The sequence below is a fragment of the Mesoplodon bidens genome (assembly GCF_964165515.1).
Source record: "Mesoplodon bidens genome assembly, chromosome: 20".
NCBI lineage: Eukaryota > Metazoa > Chordata > Mammalia > Artiodactyla > Ziphiidae > Mesoplodon > Mesoplodon bidens.
The window spans coordinates 7,857,996-7,876,524 of NC_138181.1; the positions used below are offsets into that span (position 1 = coordinate 7,857,996).

Genomic DNA, 18,529 nt, shown 5'->3' on the forward strand with positions numbered 1-18,529 from the left:
TTACAAGTTAGAGACGACAGTGAAAATACAGCTGTACCATCCCAGCAGCATTGTGCTCCTATTTTAAAAACTTAGAAAAGGAACCCAGATTTCAGAGGAGCTCCATCTTTGGGGTGGCTGGAGCGCGAGATAAAGCCCTGTCAGTGACCAACGTTAGGAAGTGTGGGTGAAGGGAGGTGTGTGCTCCTTTTTTTTTTTTTTTTGTGGTACGCGGGTCTCTCTCACTGCTGTGGCCTCTCCCGTTGTGGAGCACAGGCTCCAGACACGCAGGCTCAGCGGCCATGGCTCACGGGCCTAGCCGCTCCACGGCATGTGGGATCTTCCCGGACCGGGGCACGAACCCGTGTCCCCTGCATCGGCAGGCGGACTGTCAACCACTGCGCCACCAGGGAAGCCCCTGTGCTCCTACTTTTTAACCACAGAAAATCCCTCGTGCTCGTCAGGTGTCTTGCCACCTACACTTTAAACGTCCATCCTTCTCAAGCGCTTCCCCCAGTGCTTTCCTGCCTCTTGCTAAATCCTCGAGGATGTTCTGTGATGCACCTTGTCCAAAACACTGAACTTATTGATTAGACTGAAGAGACATCCAAGCCCAGCGGTTTTGCTGCTATTCTTACAACCTCTCTGGGCAACAAAACGGCGGGCGGAGGCTCCTCCATGGCCCTCTGTGAAGGGAGAATACGCTGCAGAGCAATGCTCGCCAGATGCCCCGGGGTGAGCCAACCTAACGCAGCGCTACTCTCCAAACTCTCAGGCTGGACAAGGGATCTAAGGGCAGACTGAATAACCCTAAGAGCCCTGCCCTGGGGTATACAGGTAGGGGGCTGCGTAAGGAATTTCTTTCTGAACATTTAAGGCAGAGAGTCTGAAAGAAGCAGGGGGCCCTAGGCCAAGGGGTCCAGCAACGGGTGGGTTTCTCAGACTCCAAGTGCAAAAGCTGTCCGGCAGCCCTGACATCCTGGCCAGACCAGCAAGCATCCTGGGCAGCCCCGCATCTCCAAATAACACAGCGATGGCCCAACCATAGGACAGAGTCACAGTCCATGCCACCCAGGATACTGTCATTATTCATCCTTGCTGTTACTGAGCATCTATTGTTATTATACACTGATAAGTTGTTACAGGAGATGAAAAGTGAACCGAGCACAAATTCCATCAGCAAGTTCATGTGCTTGTAGAGGCGTTAAGCCCTTTGCAAATAACTATAACATGAGCCCCCAGCAAAGCGTTAATGCCATGCTCCCACCTACGAAATGTGTGTGTGTGTGTGTGTGTGTGTGTGTGTGTGTGTGTGTGTGTGTGTGTGTGTGTGTGTGTGTGTGTGTGTGTGTGTGTGTGTGTGTGTGTGTGTGTGTGTGTGTGTGTGTGTGTGTGTGTGTGTGTGTGTGTGTGTGTGTGTGTGTGTGTGTGTGTGTGTGTGTGTGTGTGTGTGTATGCGGGGATTGAGAAGAAAAGTATAAATAAATAAATTTCCAAATGAGAAAAGCTTAAAATAAATGTTAGGAATCAACAACGTTCGCTAAACTAAGATAGGCAGGTGGCCCAAGGTACTGTTTATCTTTTCCTCTTAAGAGTGGAAACTCTTCGAGAGTGAGACTAAGACAGGTCTAAGTTTGGTCCAGAGTCTGACACTCAACCAAAATGGGGACAGTGGAAATCAGAACTTCCACAGCTAGGAGAGCGGCACCATTAGGACGGGTGTGCTCACTTTACTCTGTAGACCCCGGGGGACGTCTCGGTCCCGGGGGCTGTGGGCTGCGACAGAGCGTCCACGAGAGGCTCATGCATCACGAGGCCCGCAGGACAGGCCCGGCCGTCGGAGCAGCAGCAGGCGGGAAGGGCTGTGGCTTTGTGGCGAGACCAGGTCGGGCGACGCTACACACCACAATGACAGGCCTTGTGAGCGATAAAGGAGGCCATTCAGGGAGTGGCAATGAATTCCACGGGCCAGCTCCACCCTGTGCACACACACAGCCAAAAGGGATGGTGGGGAAGAAACCCAGCAGTGTGTCCTGAGCCAGGAAGTGGCGGGCCAGGGCCCCAAGGCCGCTGTGTGCATCGGCTCCTCCTGGGCACAGACACTCAGCTCTTTGACGGCAGGGGCACAGCTAACCTGCCGCGCCAGGATCAGCTGTACTAACAGAACATAAATCGAGGTCCTATCTCCCGGGTAAACACACCACCCTGAATGTGTGTGGAGAAGGCAACCTGCAAAGATTCTTATTCAGAGATGTTCTCGGAAACATGTATAAAGTAACTGTGTACACTTCACCCGGCCTCAGCGCTGCATTTAGAATCCCCTCCGCCTCCGTCTGGCCCCCAGGACTCCCTCCGCGTCCCTGCCTTCCCACCATGGTGTCTACCTCCCCCCATCAGCCTGGGGCCACACGGCCGGAGTGGGGGGATTCTGCAGAATCCAGCAGAACACGGACCAAAGCCACTGCAGGAGCCGAAGACCCCCCCAGCCCCAAGCCCCTGCTCGCCGCCTCCTGTTCAGATTCCTCCTAACTGTTCTCCATCTGGTCTCTTAAGAGAGACGAGCGTCTACACACCACCCCTGCAGCGGCGTTGCAGGGTCCACAGCAACCTGGGTCTTGTGCGTACCTCTACTTCAGGGCGAGACGCTGCAGAGAAGTTAAAGCAGCCTGAGATGAGCATAATCTCCCCAAACCACACCCCCGGGGGCTTCAGATCAGGGCTCCTCAGGCGTGGCAGACCTTTCCGGAACGCAGGCGTCTCTACTACACTGGGGCTTCAGTCAGCATCCATCACGGGCCAAGTGCTTTATCCTCGGGGGGCTTCTGACGGCAGCTGGGGAGCGGAGGGAAGCCCTGTGTCACTGTCCACACAGGACCAGGTATGGGCCAGCGGTGGGGCACAGGCCTCCACACGCCATCACAGCATCAACGTGGCCGAGAAGCGTCCTCACGGACCGCATCCACCCTGACACCAGGCTGCCCGGCCCGAGGCTCTGCCCGGACACAGAATCGGGCTCTGAGGGTTGCGCTCCGCCTTCGCCCTTGGCCCTCGGATCAGGGGTCTCCAAACTGACCAACATAAATAGCACGTTCCAGGCAGGAAATAACTAGTGGACGAGTACCACATGTTAACGTGCTTACTGATAAGTCAGAGCACTGTTGTAGTATGTATTCGCAAAACAATACCCCTAAAATAACGAAAAGACTGTTTTTAATGTCTTCTCACCCTGAGGAACCGTCCCAGGCTCCCCAGGAACCCGCTTCCAGCTCCCAAGTAACTGGCCTCCGCCCCGAGTTTCATCCCAGTGTCCCCGGGACGGAGCTGCAGCCCCGCCCACCCCAGGGCCCCATCGCAGGTTCCCACTCCTCAGGGTGACCGTCCTGCCTCTGGACCTCCGGCTCCATCCCAGGGTCCCCAACACCTGCTGCCCAGACACTGCCTGGGCCCTGCCAGGTACATGCTTCCCTCCCTTACAACCCGAGGACCTGGACGTGGCCTTCAAGACACCCTAGAGGGTCCATTCTCAGGTCCTCCCTGGAACCAGATCTGGGAGCTGGTTCCCCATGGCCCAGAGGGACTGAAATCCCCTCGTTGGGAGGTGTCCCTCCATCCCCCCATCTCTACACTGCTCTGCAAGAATCATTGATTCCTTTTTCCCTACTTGGAAGCAGAAAAAGGGAAATGTGGAAAAAGAAACTGGGGTCTGCTAATCAGAAAATGAACACACGGAGATTAATCACAGCTCTGAAAGCCAAAAAGCCAGGAAACAAGCCCAAGCCCTTTCGGCTAGTCTCTTTTGATTTGGGTTTCTAATTCACTGGTGAACCTCTGTAGAGAAGAATTGAAAGAGAGGGTCTTCCTGAATACACGTAGATTTTTCTATTCCCCGCCCCTTGCCACCTCCAACCTTGTTTCAGGAAGCTTCTAAGGAGGTCAACCGGCACAGGTGGTGGACATGGGGCCTGGGGAGTGACGAGAGAGAAGGGCACCGGCGCGAGAGGGCAGGACTCGTGCTACTTAGGATAAGCTGAATCAAGAACCTTTTCCCGGCAGGAAGATGCCCCAAGCAGACATGCAGGCCTGAGTCAGCTGCCAAAACCCCGCTGAGAGATCTGCCTGGTCTCGGTCTGCCTCGTCCTGCGGGCTCTCTGAGGCTGGTGGGGTCACCCTGCCCGCAAAGCGAGAGCCCCGGAAACCAGGCTCCCAGCACCTCCCGATGCTCACGATTACATCGCTTAGAGAGTGCCTGCTCTGGGCCAGACACCAGACTAAGCACTTTATAAACATCATCTCATTTAATCCTCCAAACAATCCTATGAGCTATGTTTTATTATCCCATTAAAGATAAGGAAACTGAGGCTTAGAGGCTTAGAGCAGTAACTAGCCCAATGTGCACAGCTGGCAAGCGGCTAAGCCTGGTTTCAAATCCAGCTCAATCTGATGCTAAACCTTGCTCTCACCCACTAGGCTGTACCATTCACCACCCTCACTGATCCCAAACTGCTTGCTGAGACCCGTTCCTCATCCTGCACCCAACCTGTCCAAGTTTTCTTGCTTCTGAATGCCTAGTGGATCTTGCCTGGCCCCTCAGATGTAGCATAAAGCAATCTTTTCTTCTCTATATAATGTTTTGCCTCCCCACTTAGCTGTGGTTTGCATGTCCACATCCCTAACCAGCTCTGCAAACTCACACCACCCCTGGAAACAATGCCGATCCCGGCTGTGCCTGGTGTGAGCCTTGCTCTGGCCCCTCGGTGGGCTCGGGACAGAACGCCCCCTGCGACATCCAAGGGCTTCTGAGCAGATGCCAGAAGCTGACACCCACGTATCACCCACTAAAAAGCCTCCTGGCAAGTGGAATTTCTTCTTTGAAAGGAGAGAGACAGGACATCTCTCAGTCGGCTAACCAAGCTGCTGGCTGGCCTCACCATGAGTTCTCTCCTGCCCGACACCGGCTTCTCCCTTCCGTCCTCCAGAGCCTGGCAAAAGGAGCTGCCCGTGCAGTGCCATGCACCGCGAGTCCCCTACCGTGCTCCCATGCAGGCAGAAGTCACCCCGACCGCTGACACCGCTGGAGACTCAGGGAAGTGTGCTGCTGGGGAGACCAGGCCCCAGCTGCCAGGGAAAGGCGTGCCACTGATTCACAGGAGAGGGTAATTAAAAGTGAGTGGTGCTCCTGCGCCCCTCCAGCTGAGCAGCAAGCACAGGGCCCCAAGCAGATGCTGGGTGGAGCTGCTGGGCAGCAAAGGCCAGCTCCGAGGGTGGGTCGGAGCTGTGAATCACCCTCCCTGTGCCGTGAAGGCTGAGGTGGCCTCAACTTCAGTTACAGCGAGGGCAGCAGAGAGGGAAAGCGGGGCTCTCTGCTTCCTGGTAAGATGATCCATGTACCTTGTTAGCAGATCAGAGAAGGAAAGAGGAAGATGAGAAATAAGGTTCACCAAATGCCCCCACCATGTCTCAGCCAATGCCTTCTAGAAACTTCTAGACACAGAGCTCCCAGAGCAGGTGAAAGTCCAAGGCAGGGACCTGGCGGCTCTTCAGGCAACCCCAGGGGCTCCACTGAGGACCTTCCGAGAATCACTGGACCTCGAGCATCACTTGCTGTCTCACCTGAACCTCATGTGAGCGGCTGATCCCAGTCCTGAGACTAGGATCTGGGACGCGGGGAGATCCGAGACTTACCCACACAGCCAGCGGCTTCCATATCCCCAAACACCCCCAAAGTCATCGACACCCATCAGCCTGATGCTCCAGAGTGCAGACAGAGCTGCCACACGCACAGAACTAAACCTCACCAGCAAAGGGGAGGCAACGCCCACAAGCAGGGCCACAGGGAGCAACGCAGCAGGGAAAGCCCCACAAAGAGGATAAAACACGGGCCCTAAGGAGAAGCAGAACCAGACACCAGCCTCTGAAAGTGCAAGATGGCGGCCCCTGGACCTGGAGGTGAGAGCTGGGGAGATGCATGAAGCTCTCCCCACTCCCCATCCTGGGCTCCCTGGGTGAGACTCGGCTTCACTGCAAACAGTGACGACCCACGGCTTTCCTCTGGCCCTTGTGGTCACCCTGTGGCTGGTGTGTGCTGTCCCTCCCAAGGGTGTCACTCCAACCCCGGGCATCAGCCAACTTGATGTACGAGTGTGGTCACCCCAGGTCTCGTGAAAGAAGCGGGTGAGCACAGCATCTCCTCACCCTGCAGCACGGCCAGGAAAGGACAGCCCCTGGACACATCCTAAATCGAACGTGCTGGGACCAACGCTCTCGAGCCCATTGACGTGTTTTGCTGGCATGTTTTTTTTTTTTTTTTTTTTGCGGTACGCGGGCCTCTCACTGTTGTGGCCTCTCCCGTTGCCGAGCACAGGCTCCGGACGCGCAGGCTCAGCGGCCATGGCTCACGGGCCCAGCCGCTCCGCGGCATGCGGGATCCTCCCGGACCGGGGCACGAACCCGTGTCCCCTGCATCGGCAGGCGGACTCTCAACCACTGCGCCACCAGGGAAGCCCTTGCTGACATGTTTGAAGCGAGAGGGTTAAGGAGGAAACGGCCACTTTGAGTCAAGACAAAATAACCAGACTGATTCTGCCTGGTTCTCCTCTTTCTTCCCCACCGACAAGGAGGCATCAGCACACAAAACAAGGGTCTGGCTTCTAGAAAGTGGTTGTTACAGAACAGGACTGGAGAAAGTGCGGATGGCGCAGAATTACTTTAGAAACCCCATGGGGCTAGATCAGCAGAGCCGTCTATCTGAGCAGAGAAGTAGAACCAATAATGCAGAAAAATATCAGTCCAATATTATATAAATGCAAGATGTCGTATTATTTTCGCCAAAATAAAACCTAGAGCTGATCGCAGACTGTACTTTGTGGTCCAGCTGCGGCCCGCCACGCCACGGGCCCCTCCTCTGGCGGCCCAGCCTTCCCTCGGCTTGTACCCCACACCAGTGCCAAGACTTCCCTACTGCCCACTTTACCCACTGCGGGGGTCAACTGATCACTAAGGGATTAGCTAAAGCATTTCAAGATGTTACTTCCAGGGACTTCCCTGGTGGCACAGTGGTTAGGAATCTGCCTGCCAATAAAAGGGACACGGGTTTCAGCCCTGGTCCAGGAAGATCCCACATGCCGCGGTGCAACTGGGCCCGTGCGCCTCAACTACTGAGCCCGTGTGCCTAGAGCCCATGCGCCACAGCAAAAGAAGCCAGTGTGATGAGAAGCCAGCAAACCGCAGCAAAGAGTAGCCCCCACTCGCCGCAACTAGAGAAAAGCCCACGCGCAGCAAGGAAGACCCAACGCAGCCAAACATAAAATAAATAAATAAATATATTAAAAAAAAAAGAAAAAGATATTACTCCTAGAAAGAAATTTACCTGCAATAAAAATTGTCCTATTTCTACACAAGGTAGACAGCACAGAGTGCTTACTTCATCCGTTTGTTTTTCAGTTTAATACTACTTAATATTATGCTAATATTCCTCTGCATCACTCTTAAAATATTCCCTGCCCTTTCTGGAAATATTCACCTTCCTCTCTAGGACCCCACCCTCTCTGCATCTTCTTCCTGCTTTTCTGAGGCCTCTGATGGGGCAGGTTCTATTAACATCATACCCATTTCGTAGGAAAGGTCGTGGAGGCAGAGGTTAGGCACTGGCTCAAGTCACCCAGCAACAAAACAGCAGAACTGGGTGTCCAGCTCAGGCAGCGTGGCTCTGCTGTCCGTCTCTCCATCACTGGGCCCTACGCTTCTCTACAATTTTCTACGTGCTTTAACAGAGGCATGGGCATCGTAGAGAGGTGCACAAAGCCTGGCCAGGGAGCAGTGCTGGAGCATGAAGGGCCTGAAAAGAAGGAACCAACCAGCCAGGCTGGTTGACCTCAGACCTCCAGCTTCCAGAACTGTGAGAAATAAACGTGTGCTGTTTAAGCCACCTGGTCTGTGGTGTCAGAACAGTGGTCTGGCCTAAGACAGGCCTCCTGTCACGACGGAGACTTTGTACGGTAGCCTATAGGCATGCGTTAGCCAGCCGGCTACCTTTTTAAATAGGAGAACCACATGATGTGAACTGAATTTCAGCAAACGGGCAGTGCTGTGAGGGACTGGAGAGGGGAGACCGGCCTCAGGGAGATGGGCACGTGCCACGCACCTCTGCGGTGTCCGAATAAGGGATGTGGGGATAGCAGCCGTAAACGTGGACTGTGGCTCTAGAGCGCCGTGTCGGGTGCATCTGCAGGGCCTGCAGACCGGCCGGACACGGGATAGAGAGTGTCCAGGGAGCACGAGGGTGGAGGACGGAGCCACTGCAGGGAGAGAACAGGCACAGGGGAAGATCCGGGGCAAAGACGGGCTGGTGCTGCACACGCCCCGCGGGTGCTGCTGCTGAAATGACGGGGGCGGGGGGGTCGCCCCGCTGACCCCCGAGCATCACACCTGCACAGCCAGCAGTCAACCGAACAAGGGCGGAAACTGATCACAGAGCCGAGCCGGCACTGGCATTGTTTCACTCACCAGGAAGCTTAGCCTCGGAGAAACAGCTGGTGTTTAGACAGTGAGAAGGCTCGGGTGAAGCACCGTCAGAACCAGAGCCCACGGCTCTGGACGCCGGTCCCTGCCTCTGCCCCGCACTCCAGAAATGTTACATCAAAGGAGCTTTCTCACATCCTTCCCATCTCCCAAAGCCCAGTTTATTTTTAAAAAGAAAAAAGATGAAAACCGTAGTGTATCTTAAAAGCTCTCCCCACACTGCATTTAAACAGAGAGGCGGGGACCCCAGGCAGGCTGCTGGGGTTTTTTAAAGGCCACTGCATGTGAAGGCTCAGCTCGGTGCCCAGGCATGGGGACGGGCACGGGGCGGGGAGGGGGGTCATCACGTTTCCTAGACATCACGCAGGTCTCGGGACAAAACACCTCCCGGCTGTAAGCAGCAAGCAGACTGTCCGACCAGCGGACTGCCCACTTGGACCATGGGCACAACTCAGCCAAGGTCGGACCCACCAGGTCCTTGGTGAAAGGTCAGCAGGTACCATTTGGGAGAAATCTCAGATCCTCCTAAGATATTTCTGAAATGCAATTTTCCAGTAGCTCAAAATGACATGACTCGATACGGCAGTGTTCTAATTTTAGTTGCCAGTGCTAGAGATATTCCTGGGGTTCAAAAAACATTTTTTTTTTTTTTGCGGTACGCGGGTCTCTCACTGCTGTGGCCTCTCCCGTTGCGGAGCACAGGCTCCGGACGCGCAGGCCCAGCGGCCATGGCTCACGGGCCCAGCCGCTCCGCGGCATGTGGGATATTCCCGGACCGGGGCACGAACCTGCATCCCCGGCATCGGCAGGTGGACTCTCAACCACTGCGCCACCAGGGAAGCCCCCCCAAATTTTTTTAAACAACAATAAAACCTGCTTCTCTAAATGAGGCTTCAAGATGCCCTCTTCTGACTGCACATCAGCATCCTGATACATAACAGTTCTCAGTTCCAAGCTGCTCAGGGTGGGCATAAAATGCCTCTTCCTGAAAGATAAACTGGAATACTATCCTTTTGATTACACACTGAGTCTGCAACACTTGCTAAAATGACTACAACTGCACGACCCCATCTCAGAGGAGCCAAACACACACAGAGTTTCACCCCAGCTGCAGCGACCTGCGGGCAGCAGGGACAGGTGGAAGATGAGCGGGGGCTCTGAGACCACCCCCACTCTCCGCATGCCCACCAGTTCCCACCGGAGGGTGGCACGTGGAACCCTCGTGACAAGCATTTTCTCCATAGTAACAGAAGCATAGAAAATAACTCCTGAAATTCAGCAACGATGTTATAATTAACATGAATTTTATCCACCCAGTCACTGAATACGTATTGAAGGAGACCGTTTGGATTATGACAGCGACAGAGGAGGGGTTAGTGGAGGCCCCCGTCCTCACAAGGTGCCGGGAAGGGGGAGAGAGGGACAGGTGAAAAGTACCTGGCTGCCAGGGGATGTGATCAATCATCATTAATACAAACAAGATGTCGCTGTGGCTCAGAGGAGAGACTGTTCTGGCTGGATCAGAGGAACCTTCCAGGCGGCAGAGCTGTGGACCCTCCGAGAATCCCTCCATGACCACGGTTATAAAACATGCAGACCTAGTTACGGTTTTCCACTCCTGCTCCAATTCCACTACTTAGGATGCCTACTGTCTTAATTTTTAAAAGGGGAAAAAGAAAAAAAAAACTATAAAAATTAAGCATTTTTTTTTGAAAAAGAAAAAATATTTCAGCATTTTATTCACAGACTCTAGTTTTTCCTAGATTTTTTTCAGATTCTTTTCCATTATAGGTTATTACAGAATACTGAGTAGAGCTTCCTGTGCTATACAGTAGGTCCTTGTTGTTTATCCATTTTATATACAGCAGTGTGTATATGTTCACCCCAAACTCCTAATTTATCCCTCCCCCATCCCAGACTGTGTCTCTCTGAGTGTGTCTCTCTGTGTTCAAATCTCTTTCATGTGTCCCAAGCCAGGTGAAAACTCCATGGCCTTGTCACAGCCCTTATTTATTTATTTTTTTTAACACCAGCTCCTTCTACCTAGAAAGAAGACTCGAAATTTTTTTCTTGAAACCAAGCTAATGGGTCTCAAGATTGACACAAAGGCCATTATCCGGTGGAGAAGTGGGTCTGAGGAGGGTTCCACTTTAAATGAACGTTGCTTTATCTCTATTAAAAGCCTCTACTGAGATGAGATTTTTAAGGAGCTTCCTTAGCTACAGAGGCTGACCCTGTCGCTTGCCTACGTTTGGCAGATGTTTATTTCCGAGTTTCTGGCTCCCGGACAGGGCTGACATAAGCAAAAACATAATGAAATGAAGGTACTACCTCTGTCAAACATGGCACAACCTCAGCCTCAGAGTCAGACGAAAGATGCTGAAAAGAACAAAAGGAGGCCATCCCATCCCCACTGCGGGTCTGCTCACCAGCACGGCGGCTGTGGTCACTCACCAGCACGCTGGCTCTGAGAAGCCTCCAGGGAATCTACAAACAGGGCAGAGCACACACTGACCACACCTTCAGGCCTCAGCACTGCATATAATTCACCGTTTCATTATGTCTTTATCTGTAGCAATTCAGAAAAGCAAGCAAGCCCCCTCAGCAAGTTCATGTTCTTTATCCCATTTATTTGCCAGGTCAAGGTCTCCCTCCAGGGCACACAATCCCAGCTGCAAAGCTGATGAAAAAGTAATGTCAATTTTCTTTAAACAAATGTGAAAATGCAGAGTACAAACTAAAACCCTCATGACGGGTGGGATCATTACTGCTTTCACCTTCACTATGACCAGCACTAAGAGCTTGCAGAAATTTCAAAGGAACAGCGCTGGAGAAAACCAGATTAGGAGGTGATCATCAGGAAAACAAAAATTCTTGTTTACACGGGAAGTTCAAGGCCAAGTCTGTTCTCAGATCACTGGCCTCCACCTCTCCCTCCCAGCTCCTCTCTCCTCCTGTCGCCACCCCCTCTCAGACCTACACTCACCTGGCCCATCCTTCACCTGGCACCAGGTGTGTTCTGAGAGGCCTCCCCTCCCCCAGAGACCGGCAGCCGGAGAGACTGCTTGGTATGTGGTCTGGCTCAAAAGGATGAGGTGACGGCCTGGAGGGGTGGGATAGGGAAGGTGGGAGGGAGGGAGACGCAAGAGGGAAGGGATATAGGAACAGATGTATATGTATAACTGATTCAGTTTGTTATGAAGCAGAAACTAACACACCATTGGGAAGCAATTATACTCCAATAAAGTTGTAAAAAAAAAAAGATAAGTTATATATCTACATCTGTTATTGTCTAAAAGGGAGCAGCGGGGGACGCCTGGGGTACAAGTGCTATGGTAACATTCTGTTTCATGATCTGGATGCAAGTTATGTATTTTTAGTTTGTGAAAATTAATGAGCTATACCCTTACATATATAACTTCAATAAAGAGTTTGAAAATTTAAATGCCAAAAAAAAAAAAAAAAAAAAAAAGGATGAGCCGAGACTACCAGAGGTCGCGCTCAGAAAGTTGGAGTCAATGACCCAGGGGGAAGCTGCCCACTGGGAGTGGCAGCTGGGGCACGTGGCTGAGTCACAGGATGTCCAGAGCTGCAGGCCCACAACCTGAGCGCCTTGTCAGACCCAGGTGAGGCCAGAGGCAGTTCCTCCCTGTGCCTGCAGAGGGACTGCCGTCAGGTCCTGTAAAGCTGCTGCCTGTCCAATCCCACACCCTGCCCCCGCCCCTGAAATCCAATGGGGTCTAAGGAACACAGGATAGGGAGGCTGGAGCCCCGGTTCCACCCAGAGGCTTGTACTCCCTCAACTAGGAGGGGACGATAGCCATTATTTAAGGACCCTTAACTTTGAGCTTATAGATATATTTAAGATTTATAGATAAAAATTATAGATAAAATGAAAAATGCTTATTTAACTGATAAAGATATTACCTAAACTCTCAGGAGTCATAACCCAATGGCAGTCCATCAGAAACGGAAATAAAGCAGTCCTGAAAATATCCTGTAATTTAATGAGGGAAAACTGTGTACTTTACAAACTTCAATCCAGATACTACTTTTCTGAATTATATCCTGAGTAAAGTAAAAGACACCCAGATAAAAAATATTTGGCCTACTCTTTTCAATACTAAAGTCAACAAAGCTCTGGTCATTCCAGGACTGGACAAAATGCTAACAGAGTCTTTGGACAACAAGCCGTTTAACAAGCATGCACTGAATATACTGAATTAAGTGACAAGTCTAGTTCACGGTATCAGCTGCCTATATCATACAGACCCGTAGCTACATGTCTGCATTTAGATACAAGTGTAAGTGCAGATATCTAAGTACAGACAAAGTATAGATGTACAGATACATCTCAAGACATAAAGATGCACAAGCTAGAGGCCCTGCAGGAGGCAAGCAAATGAACTCCAGCTCACTGCTGGAGAAGCAAAAGTAAGAAAGGATTGACACAGACAGGGGCATCCAAGCCAGCACTGAGGGTAGAGAAAAGGCTTTCTGCAGGCGGTGACACCTGAGCTAGGTCTTGAAGGAGGGACTTAGCAGGGAGAGAAAGGATGAAAGAGCATTCCTGGCAGAAATAACCCCGTGGCAGGGCTTGGGGGCAGGAAGCAACATGGTGCACATGGGCCGTGCAGGCCCATTGGGGTGGCTGGAACGGGGGCTGGAGCTATGGGATCAGGTTGTACAGAAAATCGAGTTCAGGGCGGAGACTATAAACTCGGCTTTGGCCTTGGGCATGATAAATGCCTCGGAAACGTCCAGGTGGAGATGGGGCATAAGAGGAAGTCTAGCATACAGACGGTACAGCATCTAGGCCATCGCTGTAGAGACGGTACTGAAACCCTGAGGCCAAAGGGGATAACGTGGGGAGAGCACAGCAAGCAAAGCTGGTACCCACACCGGTGTAGGAACTCCAGCACCAGATGGCCAGGAAAAGGAGCCGAGAAGGGACTTCCCAGGAGCTCCGAGTTCACGGCACTGTTTCGATCTAGAGACAAAGACCCTGGGCCGCTGGGCCTACGCATCTCCCGCGCCATCCACGAATGGGTGGGAGTCTGCCTGTTCTAGGTTCAATATCAGGTAGCCCACTTTTGCCACATACTCAAACCATGTCCTGCAAGCTAACCTTCTAACAAAGCTGATCTCGTGGTCTCCGTCTACCTGAATAGAGTTTCTCCACTTGTTCAGAACTGAGAACAAAGAAAAAAGAAAGCAACTCCGGACATTCAGAAGCTGCCCTGACCCTCCCAGCAAGGCCATGTACCCTCGTACTAGACATAAACCATCTGAAGAACACCAGCCTCCCACAAGGGCACTCTGAGACCAGGATAAGAACCAACCAACCCAAACAAAACAAGGCCGCTTCATAATTCTGTCTAATCACAGACAAAAACAAAGAAAGTGTCACCCACGAAACACCAAACAGCCCCTTTCTTGGCCAAAGTGACTAAGCGCTCCTTCTTTCCTAGCTCCCCATTTGAGCCACTGCCGCAATGGATGAGATCTATTGAGATGCCAAATCAGAGAATTAACCCCGCTTTCTGACAGCATCCAATCTGGAGCAAATCTCCCCTTCCTCAGACCCACCTGCAGGTCCTCCAACTGAAACCCCAATCCATATACTAGGTTCTAACGGCCTCCTCCTGACACCCCCTGCATTCTCCACACTGTCTTTATTGTAATGAGCAACAGACCCAGAAAGACCAAGTACCACCTTCCTGACTGTGGCTGGAGACAACTGACGAAACTCAGGTGAGGAAGACAGATACACTGAGCCCTCGGGCCCCAGGACAGGACACTCAGGACAGCAGCTGCCTCTCAGGAGGGCGCAGGTGCATGTAAGCAGGGAGGACGGAGAGCCTGGGAAGCCCTAGAAGGAAACAGGTGTTGATATTGTTAAGATTCTTTTTCTTACAGTGGGTGGTATGTGGAGCTGTCATATGCTTAATAACATGTTTGTAAGTCTGAAATCGTTAACACTATACTTTTAAGAAGGAGGATGCAAAATAACAATGTCAGGTGCTGCTGAGCTGTCAAGCTAAGAGCTGAGAAAAGGAGGTCACGGGAACTCAGCGAAAGCTCTCTTGCTGGCTTGATGGGTGTGAACGGCAGGTTAGGGTGGATTACAGACAGAGGGGGAAGGAGATGGAGACAATGAATACGGAAAACGTTTTCTAGTTTAGCTGCAAGGGCGAAGGCAGAGAGAGCCGGAAAGGTGCGTGATGTCACGTGACAGGTGAGACCTGTGGATCCCCACTCAGGACACGCAGCAAGGAAGGGGTGTCACACGGAGAAGAGAAGACCCTGCCTCCTGCGGCCGCCTCTGCCCCTATGCTCCGGCCTCTGATCAACGTTTAACTGATCATCACCACAAATCCCCCTTCCCCATTACTGACGAATGAGTATCAGATAGGAGTGAATGAAAAGGTTGTATCTATGAAATTTCATAATATCTGCAACCCTTTCTTTCATTAACATAGATCAGTAATAGACTTTGTATTTAGTTTAGTCTCTACATTTATAAATTATAACCATGTTATATAAGCTTCACTGTAATTCAGACGCTAAAAATCTCATTTCCATAAAATTGTGGAACCAAGAGCAAAGCAGAAAAAGGCGACGGTCCACAAAGCTCGCGGACTTTACGTCTCACCTCACAGACGCTCGAATGAGAACGGGGCTGGTGACAACAGGAGGCCCCTGGAAGCAGCCACGGAGTTGTGTTCAGCACAGCGTTTCCCTGCACTCGGGGCTCCAGGAGCTGCTGTCCCACCACACACACAGCAGGACCAAGGCTGCAGCCATGCCCCGGCCTCTCCGGAAGCAGCTGCTTCAAGACAGAGGTCAGGGGCTTCCCTGGTGGCACAGTGGTTGAGAGTCCGCCTGCCGATGCAGCGGACACGGGTTCGTGCCCCGGTCCGGGAAGATCCCATGTGCCGCGGAGCGGCTGGGCCCGTAAGCCATGGGTGCTGGGCCTGCACGTCCGGAGCCTGTGGTCCGCAACGGGAGAGGCCACAGCAGTGAGAGGCCCCCGTACCACACACACACACACAAAAAAGACAGAGGTCAGCGGGGCTCAAGGTCAAACCTAGAACCTGGGCTGTGCTCTGAGCTCGAAGAACCCCAGTCAGTGGTTACTTGGTAAAGCTGCCATTCCCATCAAATGAAAACATGACGATGATAAATTAAAAACCTTTGACTAATTCCAGGGAGCTCGAAACTCATCACAGACAAGATTATTTCCCTAATCTTCATGACATGCTACTAAGGGATCAGATATCTATTATCCTTATTTGAGAGAAGGAAAAATGTAAATCCCCAAAGCACAAGCTTTCTAGATGAATGTAAAATAACTAATGAATCAGCCTGCCAGAGTATTCATTCCCATCTACACATAATGAAGAAAAAATATATTTAGAATCCTCCTTGCTATGGGAGGATAGAAGACATTTTTAAAGATCCTTTTCTTCAAGGAACATGTAATCCGAGGGAAAAACATTAAATATGTGGAAAGCAACGCTTAAACAGAACTTCTTACAAATGCCAAAATGATAAGATGTTCAAAACCAGGAGGGGAGGAAAGAGAATCTTAAGTATCAACCAAAATACAGCCTCCCTGAGTGTTCTGGCTACAGGCCTGAACGTCTCACCTCTGCAGCGTGTAGCCAAGGTGAAACTGTGTATCAACAATGGCTTCTTTGGATGAAAAGAATTTTATCTTCTGCAACTGAATTCAATCTGCTCTCAGGGCCTCCATCTGCATGGAGCAGACCTCAGATTCCCATCTGTTCTGGTGCGCCGCGGCCCGATCCAGCTCAAGCACCGCTGCACGCCTGAATGTGCCCTGGGCATCACTGTGCAGCCCAGAGCTGCACCTCCTCCAGCAGGCAGTGCCCCGAGGTTTCCCCACCGCTCCTGCTCTTCTCCTGCAGGCAAGGATCCTGGGGGCAATGGAAGGGCCGGCCCCTCGGAACCTCTCCGCTTCCCGCTGCGCTTCCCCATTCCCTACTCTTAATTTTTTCCTTTCCAAATCTGCCTCCTTCTTCAAGACTCATCTTAAATACCTAACTGTTCACGAAGCTTTTCTTTACTGCTATAGATTCTCTCCTGCTTAGCCTTCAAGTCCCTTGATTGCATCTTTCTCGTGGCGCAGACATTCTGTCTCCAGTCACATATTTCTAGGCACTTCGTGTCCTCTTAAGGGACTATAAGCCCCTTGAGGGCAGGACTGGACCTGCCCAATCTGTATATCGACAGCACAGAGGGCACAGAATAACATTCAATCTGTTGAGCATCTACAATATATTTGGAAGCCTCCCTGCTGGGGAGTATAGAAGAGAATTTTAAAGATCCTTCTCTTTTCTTCAAGGAGTATGCAATATAACTGAAGAGAAAAAAATTAGATATATGATAAAGCTTAGACAGAACTTCTTAAAATGGCTAAAATGATAAGATACTCAAAAGCATGAAAGGAGGAAAAAAAGAATCTTTTGTCTTAGATCAAAATACAGCCTCCCAAAACGTTCTGGCCGGTCTCCCCAGCACCTCCACCCCCGACCAAATCCACTGTCGTAAAAAACTCAGATCCAGGCGTTTTGTCTTCTTTCCTAAAGGCCTAAATTAAAGTAAGTATAATAAGAAAATATATCCTATTCAGTGATGTGTGAAAATCAGAATAAAGTTTGGAAAAAAAAAAACCCAAAACACACTTGTTATTACCAAGCTCATATGGGGTGAGGTATTCAGCTGCAGGAGAGCAGTTACATAACAAAGAAGCAAACCGCAGGGAAATCAAACGCCAGCCTATTGAGTTGCTGCAGATGGTGGTATGTGAGCAGGAAAACACCCATCACAACCCTGCAGAGGCCGCTAAACCAGGGGCCGGGGCAGTTAAATGAAATCCACCAAGAATTATTTCTTGTCAGAACTCAAGGCAGAAGGAACAGATAACTGAATCAGAAATGGAAAAGTCCCAAGTGACCTAAACTCTCTCACAGGTACCTAAAATGCACAGGGAATGACTGCTTAAAGAGGCATAAGAAATGCCTAGAAGAAATCTAATAATAATAATAATAGGCAGTTGATCAGGACTAATCCTGCAAGCGGCAGTATTTTTTCCTCCTCCGGTTAAGTGGGGAGTTTGCAATCCAAACAGTTTTGGTGATTATAACGATATATTATATTTTGTGTCTCTCCACTGCACTTCCCAATATTTCCTCCCAGTAGAAGTTTCTGATCACAGGCAGCTGCCAAAACATGCGGGGGGCTGACAGGGCCAAAGATGTTGCTGGTTAAAGAAGGTGAGGGCACTGAGTCTGCAGAGAAGAGTTTACGAAGGAGAACAGCAAAGGCTCGAAACCATCTTTGGTGAGAAAAAGAAAGAGGTCTCTGGTACTTTAAAAAATGTTAAACCGACTTCCAAATTATAAGCCCTGTGCCTGTTATCCGTAAGTAGACTAGACCATACAATACGTAAGAAGAGAAACATTCTCGTTTAATTTTATAGAATAATTAGTGAAGACTTCCAGTTCTCTAAAGGCCTGCAAAAAAATTTCAGGGTGCTCTCCCAGCACCTCAAAGAAGGATTCATCATCCAAGCTGCCCCTTAAACTATGTCCAAAATCAAGGGTCTAAGATAACTTAATGATTTACAACTTCTGTTCCAATGACAACAGTAAAAAATGGGATAAAAGTTGATTACTACTTAAAGTAGACCTTCTTGTAATGGGTGATTCATCAACTGAACTCTCGTGATTAGAAGGTTTCGAAAAAATATACACTTGAGCTCAAAATCACTGGTTCAACTAAATGTCCATTAATAACAACGTTAACATTTCAAACATTTGCAATCATTTAAACAACGATTAATAGCCCCAGATTAACAACTGAAAAGTGAGGTTTTGTTTCTTATAACTGAGGGAAACATAATGCTCCAATTCAGTGTCTGGAAATTTAGAAACTAAACATGATTCCAGTTGCAAGATAGCAGACTGAACCCATACATTTAAGCTAATGTAATACACCATATTAA

The 18,529-nt window shown here is 50.6% G+C and overlaps 1 protein-coding gene across 8 annotated transcripts in view; it reads right to left on the reverse strand.

Annotated features, from left to right (window-relative positions):
* The window catches only part of CSGALNACT1 (chondroitin sulfate N-acetylgalactosaminyltransferase 1), a 328,764-nt gene that overhangs the window by 93,532 nt on the left and 216,703 nt on the right, over positions 1 to 18,529 (reverse strand). The window contains exon 1 of one of the 8 annotated variants that reach the window (XM_081221117.1): positions 2,718 to 2,791. The exons of the other annotated variants lie outside the window; for them this stretch is intronic. The gene's annotated coding sequence lies outside the window, so the exon portion shown is untranslated. Of the gene's footprint in view, positions 1 to 2,717; positions 2,792 to 18,529 lie in introns of those variants that run through there. 8 annotated transcript variants of the gene reach the window in all.